Below are 18,387 nucleotides of genomic sequence, written 5' to 3'. Positions count from 1 at the left end.
ATTCTGTCCTGAACGTTTACATCAGCGTCTAGGCCACGCCTCCGTATCTCTCAATTGATAGGGAGGCGTGCCGATGTCTATCGGTTCAGGTTCTGATACTTGAGATTGTGTATGGATTTAGTTGCTTCAGCTTCCCCTAGTGGAGAAACAATGTATTTTCAACATGCCCAACATATCGTTACTTTAAAATTGCTTCTCAAGTCATAAATTGCTCAGGACGTGTTCACAATGGTATTAAACCTAGCCACTTTTCTGTGATTTCTAATATTCAAGATAGCTACACCTCTGCCCCTCGTAATTGGCGTAAGAAAACGAGATTCTGCCCCGATCCTCCTCACTGGCATTAATATTTCACCTGTGTGTATATATTTATTTTTCATTGGGTTACCGTGTGAGATTCACAGAAATGTTATTTTGGTTTTTCTGTAGGTATTAAGTCCATACATCTAGATAGATATTACGTGCTTTCCTCATCGATTCCTGCCTCTGCAGGCAGGTAGACGATCAACACTAAAACGCAAATATCCATCCTAAAGCTAACATTACCGTAAAACAAGCCGGGTAAACATACCCGAAAGAGACCATTTCGACTAGGGGCACGTTCGTCCTTTACTGCCCCTCGATTTTTACGGTATTTGGAGATTGACCAACGAAAAATGCTTATTGCAACCCCGAAGGAACTTGAAAATATCTCTGCGGCTGGTTTTTTTTTTGCATTAATTGAGTTTAAACTTTGTGGGTAAATAAATGAGCATTTACTATCCAAGTACTTTTGGAGGTACATTCATAACGTCCTTTCAATTTTTAAATAACTTCCTCCGATAACTTTTTGCAGCTGTCGCAACTCCCAAGCGACAGCTCCCTTTCGGGCTTGGAAACTTCTATTTTGATGTCACAAGAACAGCATGTGACCATAATGGAGGTTTACCGATAATGTATTTAGGTCGCTTTAAGTGAACTTTTGTTAAAGTTTCCATGAAAACGTTGTATTTAAGGCCAAATTGTTAATGTGCTGTTAAGTTTAACATTAAGATAGCTTCCATAAAAACAATGAATCCGACAATTCTTCTAAATTAGCTTTCGGTTAAGTCCTCAGTTCGAGTCAATGGCATATTCAATCAAAAAAGCTTTTAACTTTAACTAGATAAGTTCTTGACATTGCTTTCTGGTGACAACACGTGCGTGTTAAGCCCGAAACCGGTTTGCCTAGAAATCTGTATAAAGCAACCAAAAATGCTCTAAAGCCGCCTTATAGCACTCAATGACCGGGTTATATTCACGTTTTACGCCCCATCAGATTGTAGCTTTAAATGGGATTATTCCCTTCGCAAGATAAACGATCTTTTAAAAATACCATTTCGTCTTTTATACCCTTTTCCGGACGATGATTACGGCAGTATATTTCCTTTCTTATTCCAATTTACGGTCTGATCAACCGATCTCCAGATTTAATACCGTGATATGGGCATAATCCAGGAAATTAGAATACGCACCACCATTTCCTGCTCGTATGAGTAGCAAAAATCAAATTCAATGTTACAACATGGCAGCCATTCACAATTCGGGAAAACATGACCCGCATTTCTCTTTAGTTTCGTTGGTTTCAGTATTTACTCTGATACAGCATTTGTCATGTTAAAGGGAACTTTCAGCCCTCGAATAAATTCTGCTCACACCCCAATTAAGTCCGTCTTTAGCCTACTTCTTGGGCAAATAAGAAAGTTCCTAATAAAAGAAGGTAAACATGAGCCCCCGACAAATCATTCCGTCATTGGTTCTGTTACCCCGCTCACGTCCAAGAACTAATGAAAGGGTTAATAACGATGTTTTACGGCTATGTTTTCCAGCACTCCTTCAACTATTGTCTGTAAACCTGCCTTTGTTTGACTGACCACTAAAACTCGTGAAAATTAGCTCTAACAGATGGTAGTGCAGCTGCTTTTCTTTCTTGTTGGGCCAGGAAATTTGTCAGGAAAATAATTTGTTTTTACCAAATTTATCCGCAGAGATACCCTTCTGACAATTGGAAGACGTGGGACTGGGCTTTATTTATTACCATCGATGTCACGCCTCTGAAATGAAAAAAAGTCAGAGAATGTTTCAGGCAGACGAAATTGGATTATCAACTTACACGCCCATTTGCTAATGGGGGGATGTGAAGACATAACCGGATCCTGGTAGGAGATACTCAGCAGTTCGCTCCTATTTATTGTAAGATAGGGGGGCGTGGCTTTACCGAGACCGCGCCCCTATCAATGTAAAAAAGTAGAAAAATTCTTTGTTATAAACTCATTTATATCGTTTGATTTCTGGTGTATAATCCGATGGGACTCTAAGTCACTCCTAATAGCGGCGGAATTTTTCATCGGTCCAAGGGAGCCGGAAAATTAATTACATTAATTAGTTTTCCAACGCGTTGATGGATTTCCCGAGGAAATTGAAAGACCATTCGTGCGAAATTAATGTCCGATGATGCGAAAATATGTGATTGGAATGGCGATGGCGGCGTGATTGTAGTCCGGATAATTCCTCGATCGGAAAAATGATTTTTATTAATTATGGTTTATTGTGGCTGCTCAAGTTGTTTATCCGATATGGGCTGCGATTAATGGGTTTTTGGTGTTTAATTAAATCTTGACGTTATGACGTTTATGGACTTATTTTGGGGAATAAAACAAAACGGTTTCCCTTATTGAATATGTATGAGTACGTGACCATTGCAACTGAACCCTCAGTACTAGCGAATTTCTGTTATTCCGACAAACCTAAACTAACTTTAGCACTATTAACTAATTTCTGTTGTCACTCTTTTAGCCCTGTGAGGCTTAACCGTTTCAGAGATATTGAGTCTTTGGAGAGCTTATTTAATAGACCTTAATACTGTATGTAACGTAACGTAACCAAGTGAAAACCCATAAAAGGGCAAACCCGGTCTGATTCTCAAAATAATGGGTAATCGGGGAAGAGAAAAGGGAGTTTAAACCGCAAAGTTTGAAAGTTCAGCCGGTAACGGCCCAACTTTACATTTGCTGGTGAAGGTTGTGAATACTGAGTGCCCCGTTATTCGGGCCATTTCCTAAATAATTTCAGAAATTCCAGTTCACTCGGGTATTCCTAGAGCTGGAAGACTTCCCTGTGATTCATCGATCAATTTGCTCCGACATCGCAGCTTTATTCAATCAAAAAGTTTCATCTTTTCGAAGTTTCAGTTCAAACACGGCAGAGCCTGAAGCGTTTGTTTGAGTTTAAACACAAGTCGTGTTGATTTTTGTCCCTCTCTATATAGAGCCCGCCGTGTCTGTTTGTTTTCCAGAAGTTCCTGCAAAATTCCTGACTGGAAAGCTTGCCCTTTTCCGCTTCGATTCAGACGAGTCTTGTTATGAATGCACTTCTCCTGGAATTGATAAATTCTTATCTTCATTGCCTGTGAAGGTTGGAAAAATCTAATCTTCAAGACTTGCTGATAATATGGAATTTCTCTTGTTGACAGTCTGGGTAATAATGAGCCTTTATCCGATATTTACACAAACCCAAAGTGTCTCTCTTGGCCCTTAAAGCGGGAAGGGTTTTATTTGGGTTTGGGCTGCAAGTTTTGTTGACTTTGCAACTACTCTGCGAAGAAGTTATTATGCACTACGAAGCCTGTAATAAGGTTCCTTTGTTATTGTTTAATTGCCGACGTTTGGAATATGTTTATGTTGGAAAGATGACTTCAGATTTGCCATTACCCTTAGGTTTACCTTAGATGGAATCACAAAGACCTCGACACCCGTAAAAAAATCCGTTTCGTTTTTTGTCAATTATACGCGGGCAGAAATCGGCAATGTGAAGGGCAAGTGTGTTGGGCCTGCAGAAGATTATTCTACCAGCGCCATCTGCACGTGTCTGAAATAAGTCTGAGCGAAGTATTTCAGTCAAGGCTCGAGGTTGAGATTCGCGAAATTCTCTTCTTAAATATAAGACAATTCGTGCAAAGAAAATTAATCTAAAATTTTTTTCAAATTTACTCTCATAAAATTGAGAACGACTGAAAAAAGCACACGTGCGCTTTCAGCCCACACGTGTCACGTTACCCTTGAATAATGTACAATAGTATTTTTCCATCAGTGAATGTATAATATTATCTGTGTCTCCCGGGTGAGGCGCTTTCAACGAAGAACAAAGGGCCAACATTCCTTTAAACAATTTCCTCCTGTTATCCCTTTTAACGTCTTAATTACCCGATATCGAAGGAACACTAGACAATATCAAAAACGAAAACCGAGGGAGAGGTTTTTAACAAAGGGGTTCTTCGTGTCGCCTTAATTACCGGCATTTAGTGCGCAGCGGTGGCGGCTCTTTGTTGAGGAACTTCGCGCAGTATTAAACGCTCAAACGAAACGACTTTTTGGCATTTTGGCGTACATATTGGATTTCGTTGAGGCAGAAGCACGTTTGCGCTTTTATTGGCCTGAAGGTAACGGGCGAAACAGATTTTAAAACAATGGGGTGTGTGTAACGGCACGAATAAAGACATCCTTATTGTTTTGGACGTGCGGTTTGTTCGGCAACCTCGACATCGTTATCTTTTGCGCTTGAAAAGCACAGAGGAAGTCGTTCAGTCCATGCCAGAAGGAAGTTTTACAGGATCTTTAACCAAAACGCACACCCGACTTCTAATTAGATGATTAAGGCCCATCGGTAACGTTATCGGCAAGGATGTCGGGCCTCAGGGAAAATATCCTAACGGCGCCATCTGTCGTGTGCCGACCAAATATCCTAGTGTAAAAAGGACCCGCAGATGGCGCTAAGGGGATATATTCCCGCAAGCCCAACAAACTTATCATTGACATTGCCGATTTCTGCCTGCGTTATATTGACTCAAGATGAACCTAACTGACGAGATATAATTGAAATGAAACGGGGTTTTGGGGGTGCTCCAGTTAATTAAACACGGAGCTGGAATGCGGCATCAAGTCGCAACAGCGCTACCTGGCTCTGCTTTCATTTCGCCTGAAAAAGGATGTGTCTCTTGTTGGCTTTAGTGGGGAATTCTAGGCTTCGCATTGATGTCCTCGATTGCCGCACACTGTCCTTATTTTCCAAAGAGCGTTTTTTCCAGGTCATTTGCAGGATCGTCAGAGATGATGGGTGATAGCAGGAGTGCCCCCGGTGCTGTTGACCTCCACTGCTATAAAACGTTTATTATTTCTATCCGGAGCGGTGGCAGCTGGGCGTACTGGATGTTCTCCCTGGCCCGAAGTGCGTTTTAATCCTCATCGCTGTGTCCTTCCTGCATGCTTGATATCCTGGGGTCCTGAAATGGGCGCATCATTGTTTTCTAGATCTCCATTGAGGCGTCCTACGGTTCTGTTTCATCCTCTGACATCGCGAATGTCCACGATATCTGCGAGGCCGAAAGATGAGGGCATATGTCGGTTAACCCTGCAGCTTCGAGAGATTTGAAAACAATGCAGCCATTGCTGAGTGCATCGTTTGCCCAATGAAATGCAGGCAGAAGTCGTCAATGTCAACGGCCAGCGTGTTGGGTCTGAAGGAAAATATTTCGCCAGCGCCATCTGCGGTGTCCTTTTTGCAACATCTCGAGCAGGATCTTCAAGTGTTAAGTGGTGGGGCATTTTTCTGCAACATACTGTCCGTTGACACTGCCGAATGCTGCCTGCATTTAATTGACGAGCGATGAACCGAACTGACGGGATCTAATAGGATTGAAACCGGTCTTCCGAGCATCCGAGCTAATTGAACGCAAAGCTGGAGTGAAGCATAAAGCCGTAATAGACCTTAATCATCTTAGCTTTTTCCTAGGAGTATCTGTGTTCATATTCATAATTTCCAATTAGACACATCTTTACCGGGCGACGGGACCCGTTTTTCAATGCCGCAATGGAATTTCGAATTCTCATCGGGCCTGATAACTTACGTCCAATTCAAGGCCGAAGTTCTAACTCCAGTTTAGGACGTCGCAATAACGTCATATTCATCCACTCGGTGTCCTTTTAGTATATTAACTAATGGCTGCTGCTGTCTGCGACCTAAATATGACCGAAGTGAGGATATTACTTCTCGGCTAAAAGCACTGGCTTAATCCAGAAATACGTCCGAAAACATATCTCACTTTAATTTGTTTGCTCCGCTGTACAGAGATTAAGGTGTATATGAAAACGGGCTCTATTTTTCAGGGCTTAACGGTTCGGTCTATTCTATGGACACGCAGCTGCGTTCTATGGTTATTTTTATGTAGTTTACACTTCCAGTCAACATATTAGTCGCAATTTCTCTTATTTCAATATTTACCCAGCTACTAGGCTCCTTTATAGGGGTAAATATGCTTAATATGGCTTAGTTAAGCACGCCTAAACTTCAAAGCTGTGCCACTGAAAACAACAATACCGCATCAGTTCTGCGATAACCCGCACGCCTTTTGCTGCATTTTGTACAGGGCGTTCGACAATGCCCTGGCCAACCTCAGGAAGTGGCTGCTGGCATCATTTTAAGGCGAGAAGTTCTGACACGTAAAGGCTCTTGGCAGTACCTCTGTGGAAATTCTGATCATTAAAAGTCGAAAAGTGTACTAATTTCTGCGATTGAGTTTGACCTTAACAACTGTGCCTCCATGCCGCGGACGCGTATATTTTTCATCTATTGAGATTTTTCAGATGACGTACCAGCAAAAATAATAATAAAATTCAGTGGCGCACCGATGAACCTGGAACACTCTGTATTTTAGTGCCGATGCCGCCAAAGACAGTTGCCTGTCAGGGCCTTCTGCCTAAAATTAACTGCAGCGATACTTCCAGGAGTTAGAGCCCTGTTGAATCACCCTGTATTTGTGGCCGTTGAACATACAAATGTGTAGCAAATGAACGTAATATTAACCAGAATTCATGTACGTAGTTCTTGCCCCAGAATATTCGTTTTCAATGAAAAAGGCGAAAAAGAGCCTGAATTGATGTTCGCAGCGAAAGCCTTTGTTTTACGAAAATGTGCACAGCTTTCACGCTTAAAAATAAGCAGAAATAGAGTTATGCTAAGTTTGGGGTAAGCTCGGAATTCGAATCTGCTAACGAGAGGATTTTTCCTCTTTAATGCCGGGATTTACAAGGAAATTAAGCCAACATTCAGAATACGTTTGCAAACAGATACAATATCGAAAAGATAGTGCTTTTGTGGAGGAAGAACCACATGCGAGCTCGAAGATTGCTGATCTTAAATTATCTTACGTTTTAAAATGTTGAACAAATATGTGTCGGAATAATATTGAGGAGTCTTCATACCTCCACAATTGACCATCTCGTAGCGGAAGTAGTAGTGACCTCGTTCGACAGTGCTTCATCCCAAAATGACTCGGTCAGGTTACTCGTCATTATCTAATTACTAACTCTAATGTCGTAATACTAAAAACTTATGAACTACTAAATCTCCGATACATGGAACATTTTAAATTCGACCCTCACCGTTGGGATCTCGGAAACTAGAGGAGACATGAAGAAGTTTAAACGGGTGCAAAATTGTGTAATTTAGTGCTTGACAAAACTCCGTTTTCAAAATTTTAATTTTCCGGGTACTTCTGAAGATATCTGAAAAAGAACTAAATATTGGAGATGTAGTTTTTATTTTTTTTAGCGTTATTTGACCAAAAAGCCTAAAACCATAAGCACATTTTCATTGTCACTTTTTCTCAGCTACACGATCACGTTTTCAGATTTTCCATTCGAAGTTTCGTCTTTCGGGTACCATCACGAACTCTGTTTTTTCTTATGGGCGCCACATTGGATTTTTCGACAGAAAAATAGCGTGTTTCATTGTGATTTCATTGATATACAACTTCTTATAATTCGCCTTTTTAAATGCCCAACTATTTGAATAAAAAGAAATATTACTTTAGTTCGCCTCGACTCCATTGAAGGGTTTTCTATTATTTACAGGATTTGTCAAACTAAATCAGAACGCACGCGATGATGAAAACGAGTTTCACAAATGAAGAAAAACGAGATATGTTAAAACTTTATTATAAATTTGATAGGAGCAGTGCGAAAACAACTAAAATATATTTTGAGTTATATCCGGAAAAGCAGCAGCCGCATAAAACATTATTTAAAATTTTGGGTGAATATTTAACGGGGATTAGTGCTTTTCAAAAACCTAGGTTGAATTATGGAATCGGAATGGAACAAGATACTAAAAATAATTTATTAGTAAAGGTAAAACTAAATTTCATATGAAAAAAAAACGTAACATTTTCAAGCTTTTTTTAGAAAAGTGCGAACCCTTCATAATCAACTTATCAAGTTTCGTCGCATATGAATGTGCCACATACTAATGTCTGAAGAGCATTTAAAGGAAAATTTAAATTGTTGTAAAAAACACATTTTCTATAAACTACATCCAGGTGATCCTCAGGGAAAAGTGGAGTTTGCAACTGGCTCTCAAACAGGGAGGATTCTCCAAATTTTTCAAAAACCATCATTTGGACCGACGAAAGTACTTTTTCAAACTGTGGTGTATTCAATAGAAATAATGAACGTATTTGAAGTCAAAATAACCCCAGACACTTTAGGGAAGCTAGGTCACAAATTTGCTTTCGTTTAAAGGTATGGGCTGGAATTTGTAATGATCAAATACTCGGACTTTATTTTTTCAACGGGACTTCGACGGGACGGTGAAACATATCTTCAGTTCTTTATAACCTAATTTGAAAAAATATGTTGATGTCAATTATAATAAATGCTGTTTTCATCATAGTTTGTGACTATTTGAATCAGATTTCCACTTAGGTGGATAGGAAAAAAAAATTAATTAAATAGAAACAAGGCGAAACGTCGGACCACAAATCTGAAGACGTGATCGTGTAGCTGAGAAAAAATGACAATGAAAATGTGCTTGTGGTTTTGGGCTTCCTTGTCAAATAACGGTAAAAAATAAAAACGAAATCTCCGATTTTTAGTTTTTTTCAAATATCTTCGGAAATACCCGGAAAATTAAAATTTTAAAAACAGCATTTGGTCAAGCGCTAAATTACAGAATTTTGTCCCCATTTAGACTCCTTAGTACCTCCTCTAGTTTCCAAGATCCCAATGGTAAGGGTCTAATTTGAAATGATCTGTGTACGTAGGTTTGAAATTTGACTTAGTTTGTATTTTTACGTTTTGAGCTGGTTTATCCTGGTGAATAAATCTTTAAATACACCTAAAGTAAATTTTTAAACCTCTTTACACTACACAGCTACAAAAGAAGTTGAAAATTTAGTAGATACAGGAACGCAAACTTGTTTTTCGTGCAATGTTTCAGTTTAATTTCAATCCTATTTTCTCTATCAAATTTCCAATTTCTTCAAGAAAAATCGGAAATTCTGAGGTGCCTCCTAAAAACGAAACATTGGCAAGTTCCTGAACAAAACAATAGAAAACTGCGTTTTTCTTGTCTTAATCCATTAAAAAATCATCTCAGTAATCAAATAAATAATTGGTTTCGTGTTCTAATTTTCCAAATCCGTTCTCTGCGCCACTGGAAATTGTGTTAAGGGTTTAAAGAACTTTTGAAATATTCGTGTATTTTTTGGAATCTTTTTAATTTGGTATCTGAAAAATTACAGAAGTGTCGGGGTGATTTGTAAACTGCAAAAGATAATTATTAAAACTCCTGAAAGATGAATACTCAGAAATAGTCAAAAAGCTCCGTCTACAAAGATTTTAGGCACTGATTGGATTTATACGTGGTAAAATTTTTTACTAGACGCGTGGGGTAAAAGTTTTTACGCACAGAATGATCGAAACTGTTTGCCTACATTTTAGTTTTTATGGGGAAAACAAGGAGTTTACGACCGGCGGGCGTTGTTACATTTTTACGACTCGTCTCTCACGGCAAGGGGCTGTAAAGTTACAATAACGCACATCGCTCTTAGCAAAGGGCTGTACAGTAAAAATACTGCCTGTTAATTTTTTAATTTCCTTCAATCACTTAACTAGAAATAATTTTATTCTAATTTGATGTAGAACATTAAAAAATATACAATTTGTACGTGAAACGCCCTACGCACCAAGAGAAGAAAGTAGGATTACGTCCTTGACCGAATTAAGGCCCTCTGTTTCGCATCGAGTCTCAAACTTCGGCAGCGGGCGTAATCTTCTTCTTTTAGCCCTTTGCACGTAAATAACTATCGCTCCCGTTTTTCGGTGACTTTTTACTGCGAGAGATGCTGGAAATCAAAAGGAGGATATTATCACAAGTTCTGAGTTTCGTTATCTGGCAGAGTGTGTTAAAGTCTCCTTTATGAAGTCATCATTCAAACGAATTTTCAAATAAAGCAAAGTTTTCTGCGAATTGCAGTTTTTCGAATTTTATCACACCTCTAAAAATCGACCACGATAAAACAATGTGTTTTTTTTTAATTTTGAAAATGTGATTTCTTCTATGCAAAACCGAAGGCGTGGCGATAGGGATTTGGAAGCAATTTCCGTAATGGAAAAAAATGTTTGGTTGTGCAAATTTGAAAATTTTCTAACATATCTAAAAATTGGTGTACGCTAACGTGCGGTGCGCCTTATCGTGGATAAATGATGTGTCAATGTAACCTGAATTTTATATTTTTTCTGTGAAGAACCAGAGGCGGAGAAACAAAGGATTTGCACTGATTTCAGGAATAATTTTTTTTTAATGTTACAATTTTTAGGATTATCGCACACCCATAAAAATCGAGGGACATCAAAAAATAATACGTTAATTAATACTATGGATTGATCGTCGCAACATATCTCTAAATATTTAATTTATTGTGTGAAAAATTAAAATCGTGGCGATAAAGTTTTCGATAAAATTCCAGGAATGAAAAGGGCCAGTTTTGCTCTTGCATTTTTTACGATTTTCTGAAATATCTAAAACACAGGAAACGTCAATTTGCGTCGTTTCAAAGTCAAATGATCCCTTTGCAAAACGTGATTTTTTTTCTTCTGCAAAAAAACCAGGGGCGTAGCGTCAAAGATTTCCGCGTAAAATCAGCGGCGTATTGTTCGCCCTTTGAGGACTCCTCGCCCCTCTTTCAAAACTTGAATAGTGGCGTTAAGTCCAAGTTAAGAGTGAACGCCAGCTCCAACTTTCGTTTTTGCCGACTTTAATTGTTTACGAGATACCTGAACTAATTAGACGAATGAGAATTTGTGGCTTTGCGAATCACACGACCGAACCAATACTGTTCCCGTTTAATTGTACCGCTCTCTATCCATTATGCAGCAATGAAGTTCGAAGCCTAATGAGGATGCTCGGTCATAAATTATTCCGGCAATTCGCAACAATCGATGGCAATTAAATTTTCTATGCTCAAATAATAAAATGGTTACGGATATACCGTTATAGGATCGCAAATTTGTTCTGCCGATGTCAGTGATATTTAGTAAACGCGAATGTACTTAGCCATTTTTGCCGGAAAAAGCCTCAGCTTGTCTTCGAATTAAAATCTGGATAATCCGCCGAGAAACGTCGTTATCCCAATTTACTGGCTGAAGCTCGCAGCTCGGTTAATGGCGATACAATTAAATCCTGCAATCCTATATTGACCCAATTACATGTCCAATTTAAAAATAATCGATTAGCTTTTAAGCTACTTCATAAAACGGGGTTTAAACTGGAAAAAGTATTTTGATAGCGTATTTACTCAGCGAGCTTTTATCGGCCCAAAAAGCTGACAATGGACTCCAAAAACTACATTAAAAATCGAAAAGTCTGCCACTAAACTTAATGGAGACTATAATTACTGTCGTTCGAGCGTGAAGTAAAGCTGGCTTACCGCACACATTTTACCGCACGCGTGCAGTAAAAGTAATTTCCAAATTGGAATATCTGCGGAATTTTTATTATAAATCTACCTTTGAACAGGGCGTAAAAGGAGAGAGAGGAATTAGCGAAATTGTCCTGTTCTTGGGGATTTTTATGGATTGTCTTTTCCGGGACCTCCGTTTAATTAAAATGTTTTCAGTCCGAGGTTCCGACAGGTTCGGATTAGATTACTTTCGCAAAAGGGCTGAGGACAAAAGCCTTTGGGCGGCGCGTAAGATAAATCTCTAGTAAAATTTAATTTACATCCGGAATCGAAACGTCGCACCCAAATGCGAGGGAGGGATGGGAAAAGAAAACGGGAACAACAAACCATGCAGGAACTGCCAAAACTTTAAGATGAATGTCTCACTTTATTCGGAGAGATTCGAAACACTTACGGAGAATCTAATAATATATTTCTTTCGGTTTGTCTTGGGGAAGAGGGAGAACCGAGAGAAATTTGCGGGATTAAGAAAGAAACTTTCTCCTGAAAGACTTGGGGTTCGATAGAACTACTTCTGGACTTGTTTTATTAATCCAGTGAGGTGCCCCCGAGCTTTAAACGAAGGACCAATTTTGTGGTAAAAAGGTCATAGTAAACGTTGATATCTTGAAATTTATGCAAATTACTATTGAATCGTTCTAGGTCAGGATCTGAAAGGTTTATACATACATTTATGAGTTTTTCTCTGCGAAATGGGAGGAAACTGCCTTTGAACATGAGAACAGCCATTGACTTTTCAGTTCTATACCTTTATGATCAGTTTCAATACATTCTGAAATTTTCACCTTATCCTAAAATGTTACAGAGCCGTACTGGACAAAATTTCAAAAGACCTTATTTATGCTTGTTACTAAAATAATTGTGAGTCCTTTTTATACATAATGCATGTGTTTATGGAACTGCTTTTGAAATCCAGACATGCCACTGATTTTTCCCAGTTTTGTAGCTGCTTTCAGTTCCAATATATTATTGTGAAATTTCCAATTTCATTCAAATTGTTACAGAACAGTATTTAGCAAGTTTTCAAAGGGGGCCACTCATATTGCACATCTTTACTTACAGGAGTTTATATTGAAAATGCCACCGGCTTTTGAAAGCCAAAAATGCCACTAATCTTTTTCGATTAGGCAATTATAAGAGAATTTGGGAAAAAATGTTGATCCTCCATAATGGTCTCCAGTGACGATAACACAATTTCCTTCAACATCAAAGGGTTATCATATGCGAGGACTAACACCCTTAAACCGGGATTGAACGTTACTGTTTTTCCCGATAACTTCTTGGTCGCTCTATTTGCCTTCGGCCGTCTGATGATAGCCAAATAGCTCAAAACCGGTAACAGCCCCGCCTCGGGTTCTGTGCTCGCTGTTGTGTGGAACATTTTTCAACGGTTAGTGTAATCTCCTGTGATAATCTTTGAAGTTATTCGATTTTCTTTGATTGATTGATTTGATTTATTTCTTTTGCAGTTGAGCCGGCAACTATAATTACTAGGTAACCGTATGTGTATTTACTTAAAATAAATATAAATAATAATAGTGCGATTCATAATTTGAGGCTGATTTATGCCTACGCATACGGTATTTTTTGGTTGTCCGGGAAAATAGTCATTAATCACATTTTACGTTGCTTCGGGTCGTCAAAGCCTTCAATTAAAATTTTCTATAACAAGACCGGACGACGCAGACACAAACAGCTTTTATGCAAACTTAAAATTAATGCCCTGCTGCACCTCAATTTTGTTATTTTTTTTAAATTTTTACGGGGCGTTTTCTAAACATGCAGCGCAAGTTTAAGGCCATATTCCTTGAGTTACAGTAAGAAAGCAAGTTCCTATAAGTAATCCGGAATGGCTTAATTTTCGAAATACAGGGTTTTGAAGTTTAAGAAAAAATCGGTTATTCACACAGTTTTTTCAAACAGTATAGTTCAATACAGGTAAGAGTATTAGCTCTCGGATATTCTTTTTTCTGTTTACCTCCCTTCCAACAACTACTTACAAGAGTTATTTTATCTTGTTTTTGGGTTACCTTTTATACGCTGTCACAAATTTTATAAATTTACAATAGATAGATACGCCACTGTTTGTTTTAGTCAACTGGAACTGGAAATAATCATTTTTTAAATATTTCTAAAATCCAGTGATGTACGAGGTTTTGATATTATCCGTGGTTTACTTCGTTTCCCGCAGCCCGTACAAAACTGAAAGTAAAAGAGAAACATATTTTCTAACACGTTTATACTTGCCATTTCCCTGATTTTATTCTATCCACTTCTGTTCATATTCAGCACATTTTTTTAATTTGTACACCACTTGTCCATAAATTCGCATAATTCGGAAAACTGTCTGGTACATGCCACTGCTTTTTCCCTTCCTATACCAGTTTGGAATACCAAACATTCATCAACTACTTCGAACTTCTGTCGGGCCTGTTGAGGGCACGGCACATTCCACTACGTTGAAAGGTATTGATTTCCAGTTATTAGGTGCCTCCCCCAAATTTAGGCACTGAAGTTGCCTGAAAGGCTTTTTATTGATAACGTGCACTAACTGCTTTTATACAGGGTCGCTGATATGTCTGGCAACCATCCAATATCTCGTAAAACCCAAGAGTTATTAGACATTTTAAACGCCAAAGTTGTCAAAAATCTATTCAAATGATGGAAAGGTCGTTATCACAGATTCGTCAAAAAGATCGAAAAGAGTTTTAAAAACCCTATTGCTTTCGCATTTAAAGCATTTTGATTGGTTTTAATTTTTCTGCGATATCGGGCCGTGGATTGAGCTTTTATTTTCAAATAAGCTTATAGGTACGTTGAATAGTAATTATTATTAAACGAGGAAGTAAATTAGACGAAGCTAATCTACGTTGACTGTTAATCTTGCTTGTCGAGAATATAGAGGTTTAATTGGACCAATATGGCTCTCCATTAAATTGCTGACCGTAGGCTGGACAATCGGATTCAATTTGCTATGAAGGTTCCATTTCAAGGGGTGATGGACTTGTATCAGCTCATTGAAGGCTATTAATCAATGGTCACGTCGAATAACTGCAATTATTCTAGGGATTCAGAGCTCCTGCACAAAAGTCTGGTCAGTGGTTTATTTATTCCTTCTACAAGTTAGTTTTCGTCTACCCTTTTAGAGCGCTTGGTTTCTTTGACATACCAATAAATTAAATTAAATACTAATATTAAAAATAAATAAAATGTAGTAAGTGTGCTAAATTTGGGCTGAAATCTCGAGAGCAGAAAAAGCTGCAATGAGGAAGGCACTGCCCCGTTAACATTCAGTTATGGAATCTGCACGCCATTGGGTTTATTGAAAAGTGTCTCAAAATTCCTAATTTTCTCAAAACATTCATTGATTAATTAAAAAAGTATTAAAGATTGTGACGCGTATACTGAAACATCAGTTGGAAATTTTTTTCAATCCTTCTAATCTCTTCTAAATTCGACACCGATTTTTTGAAAAAAATGATATGGTTGTACCCTCAAGTGCCTGAATATCTTAAAAGTAACCAAAATCTTAAATAACGCAGAAAAGAGAACAGATAGCGGAAATACAAGACCGTAAAACAGGTGGAAAACCAATGAACGAAGTAAAAAAGAGAACAAAATAAAATTACAAATAGGAAACAAAATAGATTAAAAATTGACTAAAGTTTTAAATAAAACATACATTTTTAAATAAAACTTTTCATGGCATCTCGAGCTTTGTTTCTATGTAATTAAGTGTCTTTGCATTTGTGATTTTGTATTCCAATCGCCTTAAATAATTTTAATTTCAAACCAATAAACCACTAAATACGAGCCTGAAAATTATCGTAAATCAGCCGCGAAAGCTGCAATAAAGCAGAAAAGTCTGCAGCGAAAAGACGCTGCACCATTAATATCTAGCATAAGACATGGAAAAAAGGCCCAGTACATTTTTATAAAGTCTCAGAACTGAGTAATCCCAATAATACACGTAATCCCTTTTATCACGAGGTAAGCCTCTTACCTGATCTTCAAAATAAACGAACAAGACCTCGAAAAAGAGACTAAGAAGGACACTACATTCATTAATTTTGTTTCGGTCTTACGCCCATCATCAACGTCAATGGAATTACAGTTTCTAGGGCAATTTTCATTAGTCTCCTCTCTTGGAATTTAGACCCAGTAGACAGTATACAGGGTGGTTTCGAAATGAATCAGTCAAGTTAGTAAGAAAAAACCGGAAAAGGAATTGGCTTGTAGTACAGTGATCAGACCAGTCAGCAGTGGTGAAAATATCATGAAGAAAGGGGGAGGAAAGAGAAAAAATGAAAAAAAATGGTGTATAAAAAAAATCTGGGTTAAAACTCAAATGGGGTTAAGGGGGTTAAGAAAAAAGTGGCGATATGCCAGGAATATTACTTTTAGGAAGAGATTTAGTAAGATTTCGCTCAATACCTGAAAAATTCCGGTTTAACGGTAAGTGCAGTAGGCCCGCCAACATCATAAATTGGAAAGTTGAATTTTGCTAATATTAAAATTCACCCCGTGAAAATCATATATCTCGGTAACAATAACGCTCTTAAAAACACCCTTAAAAATCCCCATATCGATATTTAAAAATGAGATCAAAGTGAAATCTCACTAGTGCTTTTTCAGGCCCACTCTAAACAACCCTTCCTCCCATGCAGGGAATAAACCTGCACTCACAGCTATTTTTGTCCATTTTATTGGCGATTTCTACGTGGTGGTGGAATGGGCACCGATTTAAAATAGGAATGTTATTATGTGTGAAACAGCCCTTTTTGCTCTCGGTTGGTCTGATATAGTGTACAGGGTGTTTCAAAACTTTATTAAAAGTATGATAGAAGGTATAATGGGTATATAAAAAGTTTTTTTGGCGTTTCGACATTTTCTAGTTTCATCTTCAATTTTTCATTCTTTCCAATGAAGTAAATTTTCTTGTGATGCTTTGTCGCCGGAAAAACAATTTTTTAAAGAAAATCTTTTAGGGGTGTTTTACAATTCGGCGTTGCAAAAATTCATTAAAATGAAGGCAAGAAACAAAAATCAAAGTCAAAAAGCCCAGTAACCGATACAAGAATGAATAGTATAGTCGAACAAACCATTTTTTGTCATGTACTGCGATATGAATAATCTGTGTGACGCAGCTATGAGTTATCCGGTTTTCTACAGGATGTAACATATCATCATGGAGATATTTCAGAGGTCGATAATACCCTCTAAAATAAAAACTAAACGCTAATAGACTTATGGTCAAAAACCGCACCATTTTCGATATACAGGGTAGTAAAGCTCCATATTTTGTTTTTTCTCTCATATGCCTAAAATGTAATTAATTAGTTAAAACAAAATCCTCCAAACACATCCCGAGATATCGACCAAAACCCCTTAACAACAATACAAACATAGGTCTAAAATAAGAATAGCTAGCAAATACAGGGAACTGAAAAGTAACAATTTTGTATGGCATTTTTGTTCACCCTGTGCGCCTTTGAGAAAACTATTAAATTATTTGACTGTACACGATTCTACAACTTTTAGCATGAATAAATACAGGGTGTAACACATTATCATGAATATATTTTAGGAGGCGATAGTACTCTGCAAAGTTATAAAAAATACTAACAAACCCACGGTCAAAAACGTACCATTTTCGATATACGTATTGAGTAACAAAGTTTCACACTTTTTCTCATATTTTGTATTTTGTTTTCGTATGCGTTGATCTAAATTTTTGAAAATGCAAAACATTATAAATGAAAATAAAATTATTAAAATGGCTGAAACCCAGCCATCATATCCTAAATTACAGACCGTAATACTTAAACTGGGCTTTCTTAATTTGCATCGATAGATATTTTTCCAAATTTTACGAAAACGGTGAAAAATTGGAAAATACTGTAAGAGGCCATAAAGCTAAAGAATCGAAGAAGGAATTTTGATTTGGTACCAGAGTTCATACAGGGCGTTCCAAGAAGACATACAAATTATAAAATAGTATGTGACCCAAAAAACATAATACCCTGTATTGTTCCCCATGATTTTGACATTTTTGTTGTAGGAAGCTTCAAAGAAAATAATTCAAGGCATTCCTGAGAAAAACGCAAAATATTTTTAAAAATGTGAAACTTTGCCACCCTGTATATCGAAAATGATGCGTTTTTGACCATGGGTCTATAGCAGTTTTTTATTAATTTGCAGAGTACTATCGCCCTCTGAAATATATCCATGATGATGTGTTGCACCTCTTATATCTCAAAAAGCAGAAATTAACGCTTTGAGGTTTCTTTTCCTCCTTCTGAAGAGAAAAAAATTTGGTTTCATTTTCTTCTCGAGAGAGAACTTTCTTCGAATCATTTTGTTCCCAAAATGCTTAAATGTTACTATAGAAGCTTTCTTCCTTGCTGTTAATTTGAAAACGAAAGAGCAAGGGCGTTATACGTCTGTGCTCTCTGTACCTTTCTAAAATTTGTAAATGTATAGTAGTTACATGAAAAGAAACGCTTTTAGTCGTAACCCAGATTCGCAAAAACATTTTATCCGGAGTGTCATCCCTAGCAATTCATGCTTGTTCC

General features: G+C 37.6%; 2 protein-coding genes across 2 annotated transcripts in view; both read left to right on the top strand.

Annotated features, from left to right (window-relative positions):
* Positions 1–8,412, top strand: part of LOC136409190 (xylulose kinase) — a 55,293-nt gene extending 46,881 nt beyond the window's left edge. Inside the window, exon 11 of the mRNA XM_066390546.1 lies at positions 8,402–8,412. The gene's annotated coding sequence lies outside the window, so the exon portion shown is untranslated. The remainder of the gene's footprint in view (positions 1–8,401) is intronic.
* Positions 1–18,387, top strand: part of LOC136409186 (disintegrin and metalloproteinase domain-containing protein 10-like) — a 67,350-nt gene that overhangs the window by 27,082 nt on the left and 21,881 nt on the right. The window lies entirely within an intron of this gene.

This window comes from Euwallacea similis, chromosome 5 (genome assembly GCF_039881205.1).
Source record: "Euwallacea similis isolate ESF13 chromosome 5, ESF131.1, whole genome shotgun sequence".
Lineage (NCBI taxonomy): Eukaryota > Metazoa > Arthropoda > Insecta > Coleoptera > Curculionidae > Euwallacea > Euwallacea similis.
This window is presented reverse-complemented; position numbering and strand designations above follow the sequence as displayed.